Source organism: Hyperolius riggenbachi, chromosome 1, assembly GCF_040937935.1.
Source record: "Hyperolius riggenbachi isolate aHypRig1 chromosome 1, aHypRig1.pri, whole genome shotgun sequence".
Taxonomy (NCBI): Eukaryota; Metazoa; Chordata; class Amphibia; order Anura; family Hyperoliidae; genus Hyperolius; species Hyperolius riggenbachi.
In genome coordinates, this window is record NC_090646.1 from 156733451 (window position 1) to 156758258 (window position 24808).

Genomic DNA, 24808 nt, shown 5'->3' on the forward strand with positions numbered 1-24808 from the left:
AATCTGTTCACTTTCTGACACATTGGACTCCGGACTTTCTTCTGTCACAGCGGAAGAACCAAAATATGGATCTGTAGGACTGCAACCGATCTCTGTAGCAGTTGAGGTTGGCTCTCCGGAACTTGAAGTTGCTGCTGCTTCTGCATCTTTGTCTGTTGCTTTGCTTGGCTGTAACCATTTTTGCAATTTTTGAGAACTTTTACTTGCTTCATCTTCCCTCAACTTTCTTTTTTTCCTGAACTCTGCTCCAGAAGGTTTTTTTGAAGTCATTCTGTAATAAACCGATAACAAAAAAAACACAGGTTCCCAGTAGTGACAGTACCTTTGTAGTCTCATATTATATATCTTTGTATTCCACTTCCTAATTATCTATTTTTAATCATAATTGACAGATATTTTTCATCCAAGATGTCTCTGTACCTTGCTGCAGTCATCTTTCCCTTTATCCAGGCTTTCCCCCAGTTCCTGCCCTTGAAAAACATCCCCACAGCATGACGCTGCCACTACCATGCTTCACTGACGGGCTGCCATGTGCCTTTCACTAAGTAGTGGCTTCTCTACCATACAGGCCTGATTGGTGGATTGCAGAATTGTGGCTCCGAGAGCACTCACAATGAACAAGGAGCTGCAGAGATGGTTGTCCTTCTGGAAGCTTCTCCTCTCTCCACAGAGGAACTTTGGAGCTCTGACAGAGTGGCCAAAGGGTTTTTGGTTACCTCCCTGACTAAGGACTTTCTCCCCTCAATCTCTCAGTTTAGATGGCCAGCTAGTACTAGGAAAAGTCCTGGTGTTTTTGAACATCTTCCACTTACAGATGATGGAGGACACTGCGCTCCTTGGGACCTTCAAAGCAGCAGATTTTTAAACAATACCAGTTACCTGGCTATCCAGCTGATCTTCTGCCTCTAATACTTTTAGTCATAGACTTAGGCCTCGTTCACATCAAACGTGCTTTGTGCGCATTTGGAAGCGCGTATGACTTGGTAACATGCAAGAACAGCAGAAGGGTATAGACAGCCCTTCTGCCGTTCACATCAAATGCGCTGCTCAGCAGTACAATGTGCTATGATGCGCTTGCGTACTGCTGCCTGCATTTTGCCTGGAAGCGCAGAGCTGATCCCATCACTGTCAATGGATGGGATCAGCAGTGCAGAGGGTCGCAGCGCAGATGGCGTGCGATCGTACGCGTTGAGTTCAGATCGCACGGCCATCTGAGCTGCATAGAACGAGGCCTAAAACTAGTTCTTGATAAGAGTACTTGTAGAAGGTACAGACAGAAACAAAGAACATCTATCAGGCCCTAGGCAATGTAACTGTGGCTACATATAAGAATGATGTGCAGGTACTCTGCAGGAGAATGAGGGGATTCTTCCTCTATTACACATTCTTCATGCATAATCTGAACCAGGTTTATGGGTGATAGACAACACCTCGGTGTTCAATGTGCACAATATTCTCAGTGGATTCCCTGCAGCTCTGTGGGGAGTGCATATGTAGAGTATAGTAAACCTGAGACAGATGAAAGTTTTATATATACCTGGGGCTTCCTCCAGCCACCTTTAGATTAATCAGTCCCTCACTGTCCTCCTCCGCCACCTGGATCTTCTGCTATGGGTCCAGGTACTTGAGCCAGTTGGGCCCAGTGCGCATGCACACACTCCACCACCAGGAACGTTCTACACCTGCGCAGCACTATTGCACAGATGCAGAATGATCCTGGCTGTGGAAGCGGCATGCGGCCGGACTGCGCTCAATGGCTGAATTACCAGGACTCATAGCAGAAGATCCGGGTGGTGGAGGACAGCGAGGGACTAATTAGCCTGAAGGGGGCTGGAGGAAGCCCCAGGTATGTATAAAACTTTTCTTTTCATCCGTCTCAGGTACCATTTAATTCATAGTCACCAAACCAAATTTTAACATATCAAATTATTTAATTTCATGTGCAAAAGGAGTGCAGAAATTTGCATAAACCAGCATCAACGCAGAATTATTTCCATCTCGTTGACCATCTCTATTAGTGACACAGCTACACATCAGGCTTTATTCTTACAGCATAGATGTTATTTAGTATATATAAGAGATTCCTGTGTACACATCATATATACAGTCACAATCAGATATGTTTATCTGACTTTAAAAATATGGGTACTGCTTTATGGAAGCAGCACAAGTAACTATTTTTGATTGGTTTATTTCATTTTTATGGGCTAAGCAGAGTCACTACTGTATACATAAACTGTATATATCATTTATGATGTGCTCTCTGCCCACCTGCCCCACTGGAGTACAGCAGATACCCCTAAAGGGTCGTACTCACCCAGCAATAGTGCGCACAATGTTACTCAACGTCGGGAAACATTGTTTAACAAAGATGTGTCATCTCCGAGTCTCTTCAAAGGATACATCTGACAAATTAAAAAAGAAACAGATTTACTTACCTGAGTCTTCCTCCAGCCCCTTAAAGCCTGTGTGTCCCTGGGCACAGCTCTGCTCCCAGCCCATCTATTGTGGCCCCCTCTGTAGCAAATGCCGAACTGGCAGGTCGGCATCCATTGCGCAGGCGCCCATCTGATCTGCTTGCTATCAAGCTCCCATTGCCGGGAGCATTCTGCACAGGCGGAAAAGTACTGCGTCAGCACAGAACGCTCCCGGTGACCGGAGCTTGATAGCAAGCAGATTAGCTGTGTGCTGCTACGGAGGGGACCACAGGAGACGGGCTGGAAGCGGAGCGGAGCTGAGGGACACACAGGCTCCCAGCCAGGGGCGGAGGAAGTCCCCACCCAGGTAAGTGAATCTCATTTTTTTATGTTCATCAGATCTATCCTTCAACCAATGTGTGCACCCCTCAGATTTCAGGTGCCAAATAAACACATAAGAATTGGGAATCTAGCAATAAACTTAAACTGGGAACTTAAAGGAATCATCAGGCAAAAAATAAAAAAAAAATCAGCTTTACTCACCTGGGCCTTTCTCCAGCCCCTTGCAGCCGACTGTATCACACTGACCGCTCCGCTCTCCGCCGCTGTCCCGGGTTCCCCGCACGGTGCAGAGGACGACCTTGAGGTTGTCCTTACTGTGCCTGCGTGAAGAGCCGCTGTCAATCATGGCCACAATGTCCGCTGTGCACTGCGCAGAACTACTGCGCCTGCGCAGCGGACACTGTGGCCATGATTGACAGCAGCACTTCACGCAGGCGCAGTAAGAACAACCTCGAGGTCGTCCTCTGCACCGTGCGGCAAACCCGGGACAGCGGCGGAGAGCGGAGAAAGCCCCAGGTGAGTAAAGCTAATTTTTTACCTAATGATTCCTTTAACACCAAAATAAGGTGCATTGTTCAATCCCATGGATAGCAGTCACCTGAGTGACACGATTGATGACAGACCTCTGTCCTGCATTATTGATAATATATTACATATATTATGTGACAAGTACTGGCTGTGGCTGCACATCTATATCAGCTGCTGATAATACAGTATCCATTTATGGTGCATTCTATGATGGATAATATTAGTGTGTCTGTGTGTGCACTGTCATTGACAGTGCATAGACACACTAATATTATCCATCATATAAATTAATGCACCATAAATGGATACTGTATTATCAGCAGCAGCTGATATAGATGTGCAGCCACAGCCAGTACTGTCACATTATAATATATGTAATATATTATCAATAATGCAGGACAGACAGCCAGGAGCTCAGAGTCAGCCTGTGCTTGTCCAGCCACTAAAATGATAGATTCTGCTGCTCTTCACTCTGAGTTGTCCACAGACTCTGTCCTTCCTGGTTTTCTAGACAGAGGACTCCCAGCATGTAGAGCAGCAGAATGGGGTTGCAAATTTGCATACCTCTGAATGAACTTGCTTATCTCTATAGGAAAGAGTCATGTGATATTTCACAAATCCCATATTATTTTTGATGCTTTCCCTGCCTCAAAGCAGCATGAGCACTGCTTATGTTCTGGTCTTGAAGCATGTGCTCTTTCAGGATGTATGTAAACGGCTTTCTATAAAGTAATATGTCTTCATAGGCCAGATGATGCCTCCTTTTTTCTTCACTACAGATACTACTTTTACATGTTAGCCAATCAATGCATAGTGTGAAGTGGGGGTCAGTTATGTTAATATATTCCAATACAATGAAGACATTTTTAGCAGTAATCCCTGGACAGACTTGCAGAGAATGAAGGCGGGTGGTGCTTAAGTTGTCACATTATTAATATCTAAAATATAACTATGAGGGATGGGACTCGGAGGATTGGGGGCTTTTATATTATCAATCCAACTAAGACAAGTGAAGTCAGACCAAGACCATAATAATGCTGCCCAGTGCCTAGTGCCTGTCACTGACTGTCACAAACTTACTTTTTACTTGGAGTTGGTTGGGAGTTGGGACACACAGGGACGGACAGCCAGCTAGCCGTGGGCCACACAGGGCAGTTCCCCCGTCAACACAGCCACACTGTCTCCTGCCTGACTCCTCCCTAGCTGCTGATCACAGGCGAGGAGACAGCGCGACGTTAGAGGGGGCGGGACCCACAGGCTGCCGAGTTGACGTCACACAGAGGCGCACGCTGGTTGGCCGCTCTGTGTTTGAGAGAGAGGGGCGGGCGGCGGCGCACTTTGGAGTCACCGGGACGGTCGGTGACCATGGCAACAAGGTAGCGGAGAGCGGAGTATGTATACACTCCGCTCCCGCTTTAGAAAGATAACAGCCAGCATTTTACTAATAGCGGCGCCGGCGGGCGCTGCCGGGCGGCATACCAGGCAGCACGATTCAGCGGGGGGCGGCCAGCAGAGTCAGAGGTAAACACAGAAAGTCACAGACGGCAAACTTCCGCCCCTCAGAGTGCTAATGACCTGCGCCCTGAGGCTCCAGCCTCGCTGGCCTCTGTCTCGGCACGGCCCTGCTTAAGGGACTAAAAAGGAACAAACAGCCCTCAAGTTAAAAATTCTATGCAAAACAGACGTCTGTCTTCTTAAAACAGAAGGTATTTTCAAATATTTAGGTTGAAGTGAGCATAAGATGTCTCCCACAATGCATCACTGCTGAATATGCAAATCGACCCTTTGTTGTCCCTTGTCCTCATATGCTCAATCCACCCTGAATAGTCACAATTTCCCTTCTGTTTTAAGAAGACCAATTTCTGTTTTGCAAATTTATTTTTGGTTCAAAATATTTCGTGTTTCGTAATGTTTTCCTTGCCCAGAATGTCTTCCTGTCTCATGTGATAGCACAACGGAGGAAAGAGGCGTCCTGGAATAATAAAAGTGTCTAAAATCTGCTTAAAAACGATAATAATATGAGGTATCTTACCTCAATGATGAAATCTCTGTAATTTATACAAAAGATTTTTATTAGCACAGGCAACGCGTTTCGCGGGTCTCAGCCCGCTTCATCAGGCCAATAGCAGTGCCAAATAGAAAAATTCCTTTAGCATAGTAAGGCTCCTTATGCTAAAGGCTTTGTTCTATTTGGTTATTCCATTGTGCTAAGTTTACCCCTGAACAGACCCTGTCCAAGGGGTGGTGACATACCACTAGTGGAATTACCACTAGTGGAGTCCCAATCTTTTTTCCACTAAGAGAGCGACCATCCTTCTGGTTCTGGCTAGGACCGCCCCGAGTGGAGTCGGGTTCATTGTCTCCACCTGCTTCCTGTGGTTGGTTGCCCCCAGCAACCTCCCCTTGTGAGTAGTGCCTTTTACTTACTTACATCTATTGTGTTTCTGACGTATTGCACTACTGGGCTCCCGTTTTGTCTCCTGTGCCTTTTCCTACAGGGTGCTGAACCACCCCTACCATTATCGGGTGTCTCATGAGATATACAGGATAACCTACTCTGATGGGACCTATTGTACTGACAGTACATTTTCCTTTAGCAGCACATACAGTTAGAGGGAATATTGTCCAGTAAGTCTTTCCGTATACACTATACTGTAGATTACTAGAACAATATTATTCTCTGCATGAAACTCTAAATTGTTTTACCTCCTTGCGAGCAAATAAGATTTTCATCCCTCCAACTGTGACCTTTAGAAAGAGCAGTTAGCAACGGATTAAAACTGGAAAAGATGCCGATATCCTTGTCTGGAGATATCATAACTTTGAAATAGTGTGGAATACTGTTTATGTAAGACTAAAAGCATTACTATTATTATTATTGATTTATATAGCGCCAGCATCTTCCGTGGCGCTGTACAATAGCATACAGCAGGGGTGCCCACACTTTTTTGGCTCGCGAGCTACTTTAAAATTTGCCAAGTCCAGGAGATCTACCAAAATTTAAAGTGTTACAGATCCCCCCCCCCCCCCCCCCGGTTGAACAGCCCCCAGGTACAAGTGCCTCCAGTATAGGTAGCAAAGTATAGGTCCCTTCAGCAAAGGTAGCTGGGTACAGGTCTCTTCACTGGGCACAGATGCCTTTAGCATAGGTAGGTGGGGATGGGTCCCATTAGCATAGGTAGGTGGGGATGGGTCCCTTTAGCATAGGTAGGTGGGGATGGGTCCCTTTAGCATAGGTAGGTGGGGATGGGTCCCTTTAGCATAGGTAGGTGGGGATGGGTCCCTTTAGCATAGGTAGGTGGGGATGGGTCCCTTTAGCATAGGTAGGTGGGGATGGGTCCCTTTAGCATAGGTAGGTCGGGATGGGTCCCTTTAGCATAGGTAGGTGGGGATGGGTCCCTTTAGCATAGGTAGGTGGGGATGGGTCCCTTTAGCATAGGTAGGTGGGGATGGGTCCCTCTAGCAAAGGTAGGTGGGGATGGGTGCCTCTAGCATAGGTAGGTGGGGATGGGTGCCTCTAGCATAGGTAGGTGGGGATGGGTGCCATTAGCATAGGTAGGTGGGGATGGGTGCCATTAGCATAGGTAGGTGGGGATGGGTGCCATTAGCATAGGTAGGTGGGGATGGGTGCCATTAGCATAGGTGGGTGGGGATGGGTCCCTGTAGCATAGGTGGGTGGGGATGGGTCCCTGTAGCATAGGTGGGTGGGGATGGGTGCCTGTAGCATAGGTGGGTGGGGATGGGTCCCTGTAGCATAGGTGGGTGGGGATGGGTCCCTGTAGCATAGGTGGGTGGGGATGGGTCCCTGTAGCATAGGTGGGTGGGGATGGGTCCCTGTAGCATAGGTGGGTGGGGATGGGTCCCTTTAGCATAGGTGGGTGGGGATGGGTCCCTTTAGCATAGGTAGGTGGGGATGGGTCCCTTTAGCATAGGTAGGTCGGGATGGGTCCCTTTAGCATAGGTAGGTGGGGATGGGTCCCTTTAGCATAGGTAGGTGGGGATGGGTCCCTTTAGCATAGGTAGGTGGGGATGGGTGCCTCTAGCATAGGTAGGTGGGGATGGGTGCCTCTAGCAAAGGTAGGTGGGGATGGGTGCCTCTAGCATAGGTAGGTGGGGATGGGTGCCTCTAGCATAGGTAGGTGGGGATGGGTGCCTCTAGCATAGGTAGGTGGGGATGGGTGCCATTAGCATAGGTAGGTGGGGATGGGTGCCATTAGCATAGGTAGGTGGGGATGGGTGCCATTAGCATAGGTAGGTGGGGATGGGTGCCATTAGCATAGGTGGGTGGGGATGGGTCCCTGTAGCATAGGTGGGTGGGGATGGGTCCCTGTAGCATAGGTGGGTGGGGATGGGTGCCTGTAGCATAGGTGGGTGGGGATGGGTCCCTGTAGCATAGGTGGGTGGGGATGGGTCCCTGTAGCATAGGTGGGTGGGGATGGGTCCCTGTAGCATAGGTGGGTGGGGATGGGTCCCTGTAGCATAGGTGGGTGGGGATGGGTGCCTGTAGCATAGGTGGGTGGGGATGGGTCCCTGTAGCATAGGTGGGTGGGGATGGGTCCCTGTAGCATAGGTGGGTGGGGATGGGTCCCTGTAGCATAGGTGGGTGGGGATGGGTCCCTGTAGCATAGGTGGGTGGGGATTGGTCCCTGTAGCATAGGTGGGTGGGGATGGGTCCCTGTAGCATAGGTGGGTGGGGATGGGTCCCTGTAGCATAGGTGGGTGGGGATGGGTGCTCAATCACTTACCTCCCTCCAGCGGCGATGTCTGGTCTCCCCTCTCGCACTCGTAGCGCTCCGGCGGGCAGCACGATTGAATCAGGAAGGCAAGGCAGGCGTGCGTGCGTGCCCGGCGCCGCCCCCAGCCATGACGTCGCGTCATGGCCTCTTCAGCCGCGCCTCCTCTCTCCTTCCCTGCTTCCTATTGGCCAGCGGCTGGCAGCAGAAATCGATGGGACAGCTGCCAGCCGCAAAATGTGACGGGATGCGGCCAAGTGGCCGCGATCTACCAAATAGGCGGTCGCGATCTACCGGTAGATCGCGATCGACCTATTGGGCACCCCTGGCATACAGGGTATAACAGTACAAAGTCTACAATACAGCAGTTGATACAGGACAAGAGGGTATAACATCTAATGCAGTGAACAGATTAACTACATATTTATACCCAGGAGTGGGAGGGAGGTATGTACACCCATTACACAGCATTGTGAGACACAGAGGCATATCTAGAGGGGCGCTGGCATGGCTCATGCCATAGGCGCCACAGCATCATGGGCGACATGTCTGCTCCTGTGCTGTGCCGCTTGTTTGCCCTCGTGCCTCCCCAGCATTCAGACCTCAGATCAGATTAATTGTGTTATGTGTGGAACATGGCTACTTCATTTATGTATTTAGGGCGCACTTGGCTTATTGTTAGAAAAGAGGACAGAGAGGGAATAAGAAGAGATATTTCCAAAAAAGTAACTTCAGCAATATCCCGAGCAAAAAAAACCCCACAGACAACCATAACATATGTACGTGAGAAAGGGGAAGGGGGCTCTGACCAGGGTTGGAGGGCACAATTTCAGTGTTTGCCATAGGCTCCATATTACCCAAATAAGCCCCTGGTGAGACAAAAGGGGAAGAGAGCCCTGGCAAAAAGGCCATACAGTCTTAAGGTATAGGACAGTAGGTAAAGGGAACCTGTGTGTGGAATGGTAGAAATGGTGGTTAGTGGGCTGTGTCCTAGGAGTATGCTTGCCTGAAGAGGTGAGTTTTCAGATTGTGCCTAAAGATAGTAAGTGTGGATGAGTGGCAGATGTGTTGAGGGGGAGTGTTCCAGAGGAGGGGAGAGGATGGAGAGAAGTCTTGTAAGCGGGAGTGGGAAGGGGTGATCAGGGAAGAAGACAATTGTGAAATTTGGACATCAGGTACCAAAATCAACTGTAGTGTAGAGGTGAGCACTCTCGCCTTGCAGTGCTGGGTCCCCAGTTTGAATCCCAGCCAGGGCACTATGTTTGTATGATCTCCCCTTGTCTGTGTGGGTTTCCTCCAGGCACACCGGTTTCCTCCTGGAAATCACTGGTGTATATGCAGTGCCTCTAACTGCTCCTAATACCAAGAGAGATGAAATTGTCATGTCTGTTACCCACAGCCTATCCTCCTTCTGCTAAAGGGGAAGTTCTGCAGTTGAAACGTGACTGGAATGCATACATTGCCTCTACACTGACTGTGCCGCCCTTTTCATCACTTGTTTTCTTCCTTGACAGTCACCTTCCAAATCATCAGCTAAAAAATGTGCACCTGATCAGAACCGCTGCAGTCTTATTTATATATGGTTACGCCTTTGCATGGTGAGGTCCTCCTGACTTGCCTTTGTGGATGCAGTAGGAGATTGTATTCACAGACTATGGTTTCCAAAGTGTTCCATAGCCCATGCTGTGATTTCCACTACAGAAGTGTGTCTGTTTTTAGCTCAGTCCATCTAAGGGCCCAGCAAATCTTGATGAATAATGTAATAGTTGGTTGTCCACCAAATAGCAAGGAGTTTTGTATATGTCAAACATCTCTCTGCTGTGTAATTTCAACCAACTCAGTTGTTGTTGCACACAACAGTTACATGTCATTCCTTTAGCAATCTATTAGGGCTGGTGCACACCGAGCGGGTTTTCAGGCGTTTTTGCAGCCGCTTGCGGCTGCGGATATGCTTGGTCAATGTATTTCAATGGGGGTGTGCACACCAGAGCGGGAGGAGTTTTGCAGAAACGAATCCTCCTGGGGTGAGGTATTTTTTGGATTGCGGAGGCATTTCTGCCTCAAAGTTAAGTATAGGAAATACGCAAACCACTCTGAAAAAGGGCAGAGCAGAGCCGTTTGCCAGGTGGTTTTGTTACAGAAGCTGTTCAGGAACAGCTTTACTGTAACAATATATGAAATATGCTACACTGAAATCCGCAGCAGCAATCCGCAAAACGCTAGCAAAACGCCTCATAAAAATATAAAAAAAACTTTACAAATCTGCTAGCATTTTGCGGATCTGCTAGCGGGTTTTGGTGTGCACCGGGCCTTAGTTATATTAGACTGCTACTGCATATTCAACCTTACTATTATGAATGGTTTCATCCTACCATGGTGAGGTCTTAATATAAATTTGCCACTGATTATTGAGAATTAAAAGTCAAAATAAACATACATGTGTCATACTTACCTCCTGCATAGTCTCCTCATCAATCTATTTCTACTCTCCCGTGTACTGTTTGTCCACTGTGATTGATGGAATTCTCAGTCCTCCATTTTAAAAATGCCAAAGACCCTGTAACAGCTTCCAGGTCAGCACACTGTTAAACTGTTATATTGCCCACTTGAGCCATAGGCAAACATGGACATTACCTTACACATCAGTTGTCCTTTCAGTTATAACTAACAGCAACTGATGTATAACTGACAGCAACTGATATACAGTATTTCAGTTCTGACCAAATTTTGTCAGAACTGGAAGGAGTCATTGTTAGAAGCAAATGGTGAGCTTCTGAGAAGAACTTGGGGCGAGGTAAGCATGTAATATTCATTTGCAGGTACAACATGTTTGTTTTAAATAATTTCACTAGGTTCAGGTTCCCTTTAACCTTCCTGGCGGTAACCCCGAACGTAGTTCGGGGTAAGCCGCGCAGGAGGTTTTCTCAGGCCCTGCTGGGCCGATTTGCTTAATTTTTTTTTTTTTGCTGCATGAAGCTAGCACTTTGCTAGCTGCGTCAGCACACCGATCGCCGCCGCCCCGCGCTCGATCGCAGCTATCCGCCGTGCCGCCCCCCTAGACCCCGTGCGCTGCCTGGCCAATCAGTGGAAGCCCTCCAGGAAATCCCGTTCTTTGAACGGGATTTCCTGATCGGAGATCGCCGAAGGCGATCGAAGCGGGCGGGGGGATACCGCTGAGCAGCGGCTATCATGTAGCGAGCCCTGGGCTCGCTACATGATTTAAAAAAAAAACAAAAAACTGCTGCGCTGCCTCCTGGTGGAATTTATTAGACCGCCAGGAGGGTTAACCAAAAGAATCAAATACATTTTGAGTTGGAAATCCTGATTACGCTTATGAAAGTACCATTTGAACCCAGAGATTAAATGTTGCTATATTTCAATCTAATATCCAAAAATACATTTTGGATGTAGCTATTTTTCAAGAAAAATGTGTTATACATTTGGGAGAAAGGCTTCTTTACGTGGGTGGCAAAACATATGGACATAAATTATTTATATGCAGAAAAAAAATGTCTTCTATCTGAATATTTCAGACTATGCCTTGCATGGAGCTTACATATGGTAAGCCAGTCAAAAAGTAAAACATTCGTGTACTAGGTAGTGATGTGCGAAAATCCTATGTATTTGAAATCTAATGTACTCTTCTGCCTTATATGTTAAAATAATCTTAGTGTTGTATTAAATCAATTTGAATTGTAATGCATGCAATTATTATAATGTTCTTAAATTTGAAGTGAATGGTTAGCGCATTCATTGCAAAATCATTGCAAAATACACTAAGAGGGTGAATAACTATTGTTCAATAAGGCTGAGATAACCTGCGCAAAATACTATAGGGTACCACACCTTACTGGACTCGTGTGAAAGCCAGTGCAATACCACTTGTCTCTACTTATTGTCTCGTATGGTCACCCAAGCCTACTGACTCAATTACTTCACAGCAGAGGTTTTCCAAGGTGCTAAGCTTGTTCGTATTTGAGGAAAGGAACAAAAAATGATGTGAGGGTTCCCCACCAGATCTTTACCAGCCCAGTTCCCCAACCACTGGGGCAGTCAATGAGCAAAGAGAGACCTGCTGAGAGTGAGGGTTTTGCCAAATATAACTCTAAAGGGGCCCATACACTGGTCGATTTCAGCGATCGATCAAGTCGATCGATTGACCGCAAATCGGTGCGCAATCCAATGGTTGATCGATTTGCGGCCGATTTCAATCGATTTGATCTATCTGACAGGATTGAAAATCTACGTTAATCTGCTGCTGGCAGCAGATCGATGGCCCATAGATTTGAATTGGATCTAATAGTGCAATAATGCATTTAGATCGATTTTCAATAGATTTCCAATAGATTTCATTCTGAAATCTATTGTAAATCTGTTCCTAGTGAGTGACACACATCAGAGAGATTCCTGTCAGATTCGACCTAACAGACATCTGACAGAAATCTATCTGATGGTCGAATCTGCTGCAAATCTATCAGTGTATGGCCACCTAACACTAGGGGTAACTGTTCAGAAGGTAAATAAAGCTTGTAATTGGTTGCAGCTTAGCTAACAAAGGGATTGCGGATTAGTGACACACAAGTGCTACCCCATATAGTAAAAGGGGTACAACTTGCTAATATGCCACTTTTGATAATTCCAATTACTGCAAGCCTTAAAACGTCCATTTGTTTTCTATTTTGTATTTATGTCATGGGGGTTTAGGCTGACATTCTCCTGACACCACAATGCTTTTCCCAGGTCAGTCAAACAGTCCTAAAAGTGAAATGGGAACTATTCAAGCATCTGTAAAGATTATGGTTATAGAGACTTAACACTACACAACACTGGCTGGGCTGGTCTGGTGGCCACATTTGGAAACATCTACGATAGACAGGAGGGCTATTAACCTCCTTGCCGGTTATCCCGAGCTCAGCTCGGGGTAACCTGCGTAGGAGGATTTCTCAGGCCCCGCTCGGCCGATTTTCAAATTTTTTTCCCTACACGCAGCTAGCACTTTGCTAGCTGCGTGTGGTACGCGATCGCTGCCGCTCGCCGCCGATTCGCCGCTACCCGACGCGCCGCCCCCCCCTCCAGACCCCTTGCGCAGCCTGACCAATCAGTGCCAGGCAGCGCTGAGGGGTGGATCGGGATTCCCTCTGACGTCATCCCGCCCGGTCGCCATGCCTAGGCAGAGGCACTGAGTGTCGTTTGTTTTGCTAGATGCTGTAACTCCTTTTTCTATTGCCTGAGGAAGCGGGCGCTGACCCGTGAAACACGTTGCTTTGCTTTATCTGGAGTTTGTTAATAAATAGACTGAATGTACAGTCGTGTTGTGTCTGCTTGGAGGGGGTAAGTCCACCACTGCCTCCTCTAATTACCAAGTTTTGGCTTTTAAGCTCCTTTAAAACCCCTTTTATCCTTTTGGCGCCTCTGTTCTCTCTTATATAATCCATGCCAGACTTGATCTCCAGAAGCATATGGAATGACCACCACCACCTCACCCTCAGCGTGGTGTGCGGGGAGACCGAGGAAAGGTCCTCTGTGCGGACACGGAGAGCTAGCCAGGTGGCCAACGTGACTGGGTAGAGCCCTATAAAACTTTATGCTCAACAAAAACCTACTGGAATGTGAGTGTGCATTTTTAATATAATTACAATTTTCATATGGTTTTACGCTATGGGAAGGACCATATGTTTTATTTGAGGTGAATGCTGTGGATACACTGTTGGATAACGTACCGCTTAAAGGAGCCAGTATAGGCAGGGGATTGCCTGAAAATATCCCAGAGGCGATTGTGACCCATCTAGCCGAGGGTCATCTTCTAAGGGTGAGTGCCCACTTCTGAGGGTGAGGTGGTGGTGGTCATTCCATATGCTTCTGGAGATCAAGTCTGGCACGGAAGTGGATACATAGAACTTTGCATATACTATATCCAGAACTGTGGACACAGCAGGAGCGCTATTTCCTTTATCATTTTAGTGCAAACAAAACAACAGATCAAGTAAATTGCTATGGGCGCTCGTTTTTGTGGTATTTTGTCCCTTCAGTTAGAATTGGTTTATTAATTTATTAAGCCAGTGGAACAAACACTTCTGCTTATTAGATTTGTTTTGTGCCGCCCCTAGTCTGTCTCTTTAATGGCAATTTGATTCCCACAATGCACTTGGCCAAAGGCTATCCATGGATGGTTTGAAGAGTTGCGTAATATGTTGGCGCTATGTAAATCTAATAAATAATAATAAAAAATAATAAGAGTTTAGCAGTTCTGAACATTTTTTCTGAACATAAACCAAACGCATATCCCTGCAATGAAACAGACAGACAGTGTCCTTCTGCCTGGGTACATTGGGCTTGATTCACTAAACCATGATAACTCATATCTTACGGCCGCTCTAGCATTTTTGCACGAGTTTTCGCATGCAATCGTGAATTTCTGCGCGCTATCGCAAATTGCATGTGAAAATTTGTGATTGCGCGCTAAAATGTGAGCAAAAACGCTGGCGTGGCTGTGATATGAGTTATCATGGTTTATTAATCGATCCCATTGAATCAAGCCAGAACATTCCAGCTCATTTGTAGCTGATCATCCTAGTTATAGTGGCTAGGGAGTGTACAAATGTAAATCCAGATTGTGTGTATATGTATAATATGCAAAACAGTACTGCTCACACATGGCTCTCATTTGTGTAAGTAAACACACTTTACAAAAAGAATAATAATAATAAAGAAGTATCTTTTACTAAATAGAAACTATAAAAGTGAAACCAGATGCTCATTATTGTGCAGATGTTCACTGTGACTTCCAAAGTATTTGTTCCTGCGATTTTTGCATTATTATTTCAATACACACTTCTCCTCTTGCCAGAACTCAAATGTATGTGAGAGTTCTTCCTCTTCCTTGCATAAGCAAATGGACATAACAGCCTTGTTGGAGAAAGTGTAGAAATGTTGAAAAAAGCAATGCACAAAAGAACAGCGACAGTGCCAAAAAAAAAGAAGTTGATCAAGTCTCCAATTGATTTGTGTAGACCTTTAGCTCAGTTCTGCTTCGATTTTATTCAGTAAAGGAAATATACAAAGCGTTAAAGCTAGGAAAGAAAGCTGGGAAAGATTAGGTAAATTTTACTACAGAGAGAGCATAATCTATTGTTGCACTTTTGTATTTACCTGTCAAAAAAGATGATGCCCTTAATTATTGGTGTCATAGAATAAAAATGATTCAATGTTTTTGGCCCCTTGCACACCTGCACACTGCGACACACCACGTTACTCTTTCCTGACGCTTCCCCACTGCAAGGACCATTCAAGTCTATGGAGACTTGCACACTTCGCGCAATGCAATGCTGACGCAAAGTATTATGCAGTTATGCAAGCCAATGAGTGACGCAGTAAGTGTGCACGACGGGAGCGCAGTGTGCATGCAGTGTACTTGCACGGAAAGGATGGGAATCCAAGTGACCTACTGCCCAGCAAGGAGTACGTCACTAGCTGGGGGTGGAGCTATGCATATTACCCTGTTGCCGGACCATGGCGAAAGGTCATATGAAGGCTGATTTCTGTGGTTCTCACATCGCTAATGCTAGGTGTGCAACCGGCCGCAAAAAAATTCCAGTGCTGTGCAGTTTCTTAAAATCTGGAGTTTTGTGAAATATCCTAGTACCGTAATAGAATAAATGCTGTTACTAAATCTTTCAAAGCCCTTAAGTTACAAGCCAAGGCAGTATTGAAGGAAGAATTGCAATGTAATTAGGTGTGTATTTTTAAAGCCCAGTGAAAGACAGCACTTATGCACATCTTTTGTTTGTGCACAAGTGCTGCATTTTACAGGGCGTGCAATAGTTTGGGACTCGCTTATGCCCAATTCAGATTAGCTTGTGCACACCCAAAATTGTCTGAAGAGCCAGTCAATTATTACAGTGTACCTGAATCGTAGTCAAATAAAAAGAGATACCTAAAAGGGAAGCCTCTGGATCCTGCAGAGGTCTCACATCCTCCTGGCAGCCAACGTCATTGTCTACAGGCCAGTGGAACTTGTCCAGCAAGAGCTTGTCGGATATGTTATCGTAGTCGTGCTCCTTTTCATGCATGAGTGCGTCCGTACTGCGCCTGCACGGCCCCATCTGCACAATAAACTGGATTCACTCAACCGGGAGTGGCTCTGCACTGAAGAGGAGCAAGAATGCAGCTTCCAGAGGGTGGTCTGCAAGAGGATCCAGAGGTTTTGCTTTTCTTAGGTAAGTATCTTGTTTTTTATATTTTACTCCACCTCCAGGTCTCTTTAAAAGGTTGTGGAATGGGAGGAGCCCTGAGGACAATGAGCAGCATGAGGAGTGTCAGGAGTAGGTCAATTAGAACAATATATCACTCATTTTATGTTTTATTTTCACATCTTGGAGTTATCTTTTAAAACTTTTTCCGTTGGAAGAGATATATTTTTAGCTGCAGATGTAATCACCAAAAATGTAAAGGATACTCGAGGTGACATGTGACATGATGAGACAGACACGTGTATGTACAGTGCCAAGCACACAAATAACTATGCTGTGTTCCTTTTTTTCTTTCTCTGCCTGAAAGATTTAAACATCAGGTATGTAAGTGGCAATTCCGGTCTGAGTCAGGACTGGTATATATATGTATGTAATAGGGTACTGTCCTTTTTAGAGTGAAGGATCGAAAAAACACAGTCCTCTTAAACGGCAATCCACCTTGCCTATATAGACCTTAATTACTTTAAGAAAAAGAACTTGGGTTCAAAAAACGAGGAACTAGAATATTGTAGTATCAAAAACTTCATGAAAAACTTTATTAACACACATTACAAAAACATTAAAAAAGGGTTTCTTCAATTCCACATAACTGGTTTCCATATAATAAATGGTGCATCAAAAATACATCCAGAGAGCTGAATCTGATGGAACTGATAGAAATTGTATTCTGGCTTGAATTGGTTGTACCCTTAAATGAGCATTGTGTCCTTAACCACTTGCCGACCGCACACTCATAACGTGCGTCGGCAAAGTGGCAGCTGCAGGACCAGCGACGCAGTACTGCGTCGCCAGCTGCAGCCTAATTAATCAGGAAGCAGCCGCTCGTACGAGCGGCTGCTTCCTGTCAAATCACGGCGGGGGGCTCCGTGAATAGCCTGCGGGCCGCCGATGGCGGCTCGCAGGCTAGATGTAAACACAAGCGGAAATAATCCGCTTTGTTTACATTTGTACGGCCGTAAGGCAGATCGGCGATCCCCGGCCAATCAGCGGCCGGGGATCGCCGCCATGTGACAGGGGACGTCCTGTCACTGGCTGCACAGGACGGATAGCCGTCCTGTGCAGCCCCGATCACCGGGGGAGGCAGCAGGTAGGAGAGGGAGGGGGGAATTTCGCCGCGGAGGGGGGCTTTGAGGTGCCCCCCCCCGCCACCCACAGCAGGCAGGAGAGATCAGACCCCCCCAGCACATCATCCCCATAGGGGGGAAAAAAGGGGGGCAATCTGATCTCCCTGCCTGCACCCTGATCTGTGCTGGGGGCTGCAGAGCCCACCCAGCACAGATCAATCAAACCAGCGCTGGTCCTTAAGGGGGGGTAAAGGGTGGGTCCTCAAGTGGTTAAAGGCAACGACACATGTTCGTTTCGGGCTTTGTATATGATACTTATGCCCTTCATCAGGCCGTAACACAAAGTTCTAAAAAATAAAAAGTAAAAGAAGAATACATTAAAATCAGAATTCCATACCGACTTTTCAAACAAAGAAGGTGAAACCCACCACAGTGATGGTATGTATTACACCTGGTTCAATTGAATTCTATGAACCAACATACCGAAAAAAGATGTGTTTAGAATGTAGATATTATATCCTACAAGACCGCAAAACATAGAATGAATACTATAAAGGCTCACCACCAAGGGAACTAGAGATTGACTTCCCACCAAGAAAACCATTGAAGAAAGATCAGCCACACAAGGAGCCTGCGCCATGGACTAGTAAATATCAGTCCATGTATCCATGCACTAACCACGAAGATTTTTATACACCGAAAAATAGATAGAAACTTGAATAAAAAGCAAAAGGGAAACACCTTTTTTAATGTTTTTGTAATACGTGTTAATAAAGTTTTTCTATGAAGTTTTTGATACTACAATATTCTAGTTCCTCGTTTTTTGAACCCTGAGTCAGGACTGGGTCAGACTACAGTGTGACCTTCACTGATAAGAAATTACAACTATAAAACACTTTCCTAGCAGAAAATGGCTTCTGAGAGCAGGAAAGAGATAAAAAGGGTCAGTAGTTCATAGATTTTAGCTCTGGCTTACTCCAATGAATGTGTCATTGAGCAAAAACAATAAAACAGTAAACACTTAAACGTAGATTTAAATATAAGATAAACACATGCAATATCTTAAAAAGTCATTTTTAGGAGAAGGAGGGTAGATACAATTGTTTATTTCATTCGTTTATTTTCACCTTGGGTGTCCTTTAATCACCAGTTGGGGCTCAGTAACGATAAATATACCGTAAATCATGTTTATTCAGATTAATGCTGTCCTTTTTTTTGTTATTGTTTAACTGCAGGCATTGGAAAAATAAGTGATAAGGGATATGAAAGGCAGGAAATATTTGCCAATTTATACAGACCATTTGTTATTTGCAGCTGTCCTGCTGCATTCCTCAACGTCCTCTGTCTTCAGTGAATCAGTTGCTTGTTGCAAGCGGTTCTGAGTGTAATCTAATCTGTGAATACAGGGGTTAATCTGGCATCATCCATAGCATAGACAATTCATTTTGTTATCTGTGTCTCCAAAGACTTTAATGGCATCATCTTTCTACACATCTGTAGTAGTCCATTAAAACAATGAAATATCTGTTAATACAACAAATCAGGAGGATTTAGTGACTCGCGCTGTCTGGCAGCAAGCAAAGCCACAGAAAGCAAAAGACCCATGTGGTCATCAGGGGTTTTATTGTAGCTGTTTGACACACGTGGAGATGAAAGGAATGTGCTTTCAAAAGCTGATGTTGACACAGGGAACATGACGAGGCATCTTACATGTGAAATTCGCGTGTGTGCTTTGAGTGTCATTCTGGAATGAGTCCCTCATCTCTCTTCCCATTAGGGAGAATAGGGTGACAAACATTGCTGTCTACATTCATATTAACTGAAATTCAAAATATAGGCTTTACTGATGGGAGAGCTGGCAGGCACTCGGGGACAGCTGTGGATGACTGGCATAAAAGTAGATGCACCCAGTAAAACTATGTGCTCAAGACAGCAAGCAAAAGGTATGCGATAAATAGGAGAGACAGGAAATGTCTGGCACTATAGTTTATTAGTGCAGCATTGCAAAAGGACGTACTGTGGCAAAACCAGCATATAAAGTGCAGTTGCATGTGAGATGCTGAACATCAAAAAACATGGACATCACTAAAACGTCATTGCTGTACCTGGGTGCATAGGAGGTGGCTGGTGTGGGCGCCAGAGGGTGCACGGTCCTTACGACCGTTTCGCAGGGCAATTGCCAAGCTTCATCTGAGGTGTGCATAATTTACGCAGTGTGACTTTTTGATTTGCTTTATTGAAAAATCATATTTCATTGCACTTTTCTTTTCTTTTTTTTTAATTGGATACAATGCTTATTTTTCTGTGTATGTGAAATCCATTTAGGTTTGTGTAATGTGACAGATGTCCTTGCGTCCCTCACTTAAGTATTTAAAAGGATTTGTACCAACAGTAAAAAAAAAAAAAAATCCACAATGGGAACTGTAGGCTAAAAATAGTGGCGTACAAATAGAAATAATCTACATGAACATCATTGTAATTTTACTGGGGAAATCCTGTATGAGTGTAGTTGGTATTTTGCAAACCACACGTTGGTGGTTTTTACGTTTATTTATGGGTTGACTTAACTGCCATTAAAGCACTATAAAAAGAGGTTTTAATGCCTGTAAAGTATTTGTCTCAGTCTGTTTTGTAGCAGTTACGGGAGTGCTGCCTTATTAAGCAGTCTCACACTAAGCATTCGATAAGAACGTTGATTACATAGCACTGAATGTCAGACCTGTATTAATAACACACTGTCATAGTGTCATTTTATAAAGTGTACTGCTAGAGGTTTTTGGTGTGCACCGTGAGCTCGCTACATGATTTTAAAAAAGAACAAAAAAAAAAACTGCTCTGCTGCCCCCTGGCGGTTTTTAATAGACCGCCAGGGTGGTTAAAGAGACTCCGTAACAAAAATTGCATCCTGTTTTTTATCATCCTACAAGTTCCTAATGTGTTCTGGCTTACTGCAGCTCTTTCTACTATCACTATCTCTGTAATAAATCAATGTATCTTTCCCCTGTCAGACTTGTCGGCCTGTGTCTGGAAGGCTGCCAAGTTCTTCAGTGTTGTGGTTCTGCTATGAACTCCCCCTTCCAGGCCCCTCTATGCACACTGCCTGTGTATTATTTAGATTAGTGCAGCTTCTCTCTGCTTTATTATCTTTTACAAGCTGGATAAATCATCCTCTGAGCTGGCTGGGCTTTCACATACTGAGGAATTACAGACAAAGGCAAAGCTGTTTGCTGGAAGAAAAGAGCAGCCTGAAACTTCAGTGCATGAGAACTGCAGGGGGAAAGAAACACACAAATTATCTCTTGAGATTCAAAAGGAAGGGTGTATACAGCCTGCTTGTGTATGGATGTATTTTCTATGTGTGGACATACTGTGCATCAATCTACTTCCTGTTTTGGTGGCCATTTTGTTTGTTTATAAACAAACTTTTTAAAACTGTTTTTAACCACTTTTAATGCGGCGAGGAGCAGTGAAATTGTGACAGAGGGTAATAGGAGATGTCCCCTAACGCACTGGTATGTTTACTTTTGTGCGATTTTAACAATACAGATTCTCTTTAAGGCAACTCCTATAACATGTGTTGGAGCCCAAATGCTCGCAAAATTCTACATGTCCTGCATTAGTGATTTCCAAAATCGCAGGAGCTCTAATGGGCTTAACACCATTGACTTAAGGTGGCCATACACTTATAGTTTTGCAGCAGATTCAACCATCAGATAGATTTCTGGCAGATGCCTGTCAAGTCCAGTCTGACTGGAATCTATCTGATGTGTGCCACACACTAGGAACAGATTTCCATTAGATTTCAGAATGAAATCTATTGGAAATCAATCTAAATGCATTATTGGACCATTAGATCCAATGCAACTCTATGGGGCATCAATCTGCTGCCAGCAGCAGATCGACCTAGATTTTCCATCCTGTCAGATAGATCAAATTGATCGAAATCGATCAAAATCGGCTGCAAATCAATAGAATGTGGAATTAATAGAATCGATTTCTGATCAATTATCGATTATACAGCTGAAATCGACAAGTGTATGGACCCCTTTACACTAGCAAAGCATTTTAGAAAGCGCCATTGATTGTCAGAGCTTCAAAACTCTGCCCAAAATCACTCTAGTGTGCCCCAGCCCTGATACTTTCTTGTAAGCATGTAGTTCACTGAAAGACATGGTTATTGATTGTGTAATTTCTGCATGTTTTCCTCTGGGGGTTGTTAGAACCCCTGTTTATATTGATTCCTTGTGTAAAAGAAAATCGAACACAAAATATGTAGCAAGGAAAAAGGATACCTGTCTTTAGTCTACATTAAAAGCAGACATACATTATTTACTGGACAAGCAAAAATATGCCTATTTGGGCATAGCTGAGGGTTCATGTAATAAAGGTGCCTGGAAAAAAGGGCACTGGATATGTCCGCTAGTAGAATATCAGTAAAAGTACCTATATTTTACTACTTAAACCTCCACACACATTCCCCCCCTCCCCCCTGTGGTGCTTCTTACCTGGTGGTGCCTAACCCTTAACTAACCCTCCCCCTCCAAGGTGTTTAACCTTGACCCCAATGCCCTCCCAACATTAATATACCCCTGCCCCGAAGCCGTGATTAACAGTAATTAGGGGGACATTTAAAAAGAGGCTTTATTAGCGCCAATCAGGGTTTCAATAGTAGACCACTGCTGAGAGAAGACACTGTCCAAAGTCCACAAATAATCAAATGGGTGTAACACGGTCTCTTAAAACTTCACCATGGTGGTACTTGAGCTTTTATGCATTCCTGTGATCACCATCACCCAAAAGTTGAAAAGGGGCTGAACAGTTGCCAACAACACACATAAGGTTGTATGTATTGCGTTCATCAATCCAAGAACCAAGCAGTGGTCTGCCAGAAATTCAAAAGCTTTCCAAGCCATATGGGGCCCAGACCATGTGCAAATGTCCATGTGTGTGTCTCCTTCCCGATCGGTTTCACAATCTTGCATCATCAGGGGATCGAATTGGGGAAATATGGTCGTCTGGAGGTCTGAGGTAGCGCCCTTCTTTCCAAAGCGCTGAGGGCACCCTTTTTACCAGTTTCACATAGGTGGAATATCATAAGAAGGAGCAGTAGTGAAAGGGGAGAGAGCCTTAATCAATTCAATTTTCTGCCTAGGTTTTCTCCTAGGAGTTAATTTTTAATCCTTTGTTCCCAGGTCTACTGGCATAATAACTACTGTCAAGCAGCTGACAGAAATGTAGTCATGTTGGAAGAGCTGCTGGTAAAGTCCTTATCATTTGATTTCTCCACACTACCTACCAAGGACACAAGAGTTGAATCAGTTATAATACCTTTGCTATAATGTAAGTAAACAGAGCCAAACCGAGTACAATGCACAGAACATGCTGACCTTGTAGTAGAATGCGACTCTTGGAGCCTTTACAGTTGCATCCCAACTGTTATTGTTCTCATAATAACCAAGGCCTCACAGTCACAGTTTAGAGTTTTCATTCTTTATGCACTGTAGTGCATCATTGGTTTTAAGTGGAATTTATTTTTCTTCATTAAAATCAGCTACTCAAATGTATACATAACAAATATGTTTCCAAAAATATTTCTGCCTCCTTATCTGTTTTTCGTGCATAGACAAACACAACCAGTCCAAAGGCTTCACAACCCAGAATGATTGATGGGTGTGTCAGTTTTCTTTTTTTTATAGAATCTTTATTTATGAAAAAAAGAAATGTAAATATAAAAACATGAACACATATACTTCATCAATACATTTTTCTCTTACAGAGGAGAGAATCAACGAGTGAACCCTTCTCCACTGAGGGCCCGTTTCCACTTGTGCGAATCTGCATGCTTTTCCTGCATGTAGATTCGCATAGACAATACAAGTGGATGGGACTGTTTCCACTTGTCAGGATTTCTGAGCGTTTTTCTGTGCAGAAAAAATCTGCACAGCAGAGACCTCAGACATTCGCATACAATGTATTTAATAGGAAATTCGCATGCGTTTTCATATGCGAATTTTACCGCGAATTTGCAGGCGTTTTCGCATAAAATCAATGTAAAAGCATACAGGCATTGACATGGTTACATTTGCATACTCATTAACATATGCAAAAACGCCCACAAATTCGCGGTTACATTTGCGTGCAAATTCGTTTTTGCGTTTTCCGTGACTAATTCGCACCGCACGAGTGGAAACGGGCCCTTACTCTAGTAGGTCCCCGTCCCCCTACTTACCAAGGCCTGTCGGCAGACAAATTCCCTCCCACAACCTTATACTAAATGGAGGACCACTCTCTTCCAGCCCTTGCTGGAGTGTTTGAAAATAGGACTAGTGGTCTTACCTGGCTTCATGTTGTCCAGATGTTATTTAAAATCATGCAGTAATTATCTAGATTTGAATTTATATGTGGAGGCCTGATGAAGGGTCTATCCCAAAACAAGTCCACATTGTCGCCTCAATACTTACAATTGCACTAATCTTGATGTTAATCACTGTTGTATGTTCGCCATCCTCGGCTATGGAATATGCCCCTTGAATGATAACTTTTATGAATGTTTTGAACGACTTTTGTCTTCAATAAAGTCTTTTTGTATTTTTGCATATAAACTTTATTGAGTTTCTTCAATATCTTTTATACATATTATGTATTGGCATAACGTTTATGTGGGTGTTGTGGCACACCTTTAAAGGACTTACGAGGCCAGTTCTAGAAAAAAAAAAAGTTAGATACCTGCATCCATTTGTAAGGCACGGAGGACGCCGTCCGCGCCCTCCGTGCCGTTTCGCCAGGTCCCCGCCGCTCAGTAGTCCCCTGAACGGCCCCCGATCGCACTGCCCGGGTCGGGCTCTCCAGCCTGCAGAAAGATGGCCACCGGAGCTGGCAGCAGCTGCGCAGTCGGCATAGCCGCGAGTGCGGCTGTGCAGCTCTAGGGCCAACCCCCCGATCCACGTAACAGGCTGTTTCCTGTAGCGTGGATCGGGGGATTGGCCTTAGAGCTGCACAGCCGCACTTGTGGCTATGCGGACTGCGCAGCCGCGGCCAGCTCCGGCGCTCATCTTTCTGCAGGCTGGAGAGCCCGACCCGGGCAGTGCGTTCGGGGGGCTACTGAGCGGCGGGGACCCGGCGAAACGGCACGGAGGGCGCGGACGGCGTCCTCCGTGCCTTACAAACGGATGCAGGTATCTAACTTTTTTTTTTTCTTCCTAAAACTGGCCTCGTAAGTCCTTTAAGGATATTGTTCCACATATCTCCCTCTATGCAGAATATCACAGCCTGATTTGAGGCAGACTTGTGTGTACAACGTGTGCCCACATTTTGTTTTGTTTTTAGCATTTTTTTGCATTTGTGAGTCTGTTTTGCATTATTTAGGTTCCAGATCTTCCTTTTTTCTTTACATTTTCTATAAATACCAATTAAGTTAATTTGTATGAAATTGTGTGTAATAACTTCACATTCACATGTGAATTTTCGCAATACCA

General features: G+C 44.9%; 1 protein-coding gene across 1 annotated transcript in view; it reads left to right on the forward strand.

The window, feature by feature from the left end:
* GPM6A (glycoprotein M6A) overlaps positions 1-24808 on the forward strand; it is a 222607-nt gene that overhangs the window by 116321 nt on the left and 81478 nt on the right. The gene's annotated exons all lie outside the window — the stretch shown is intronic.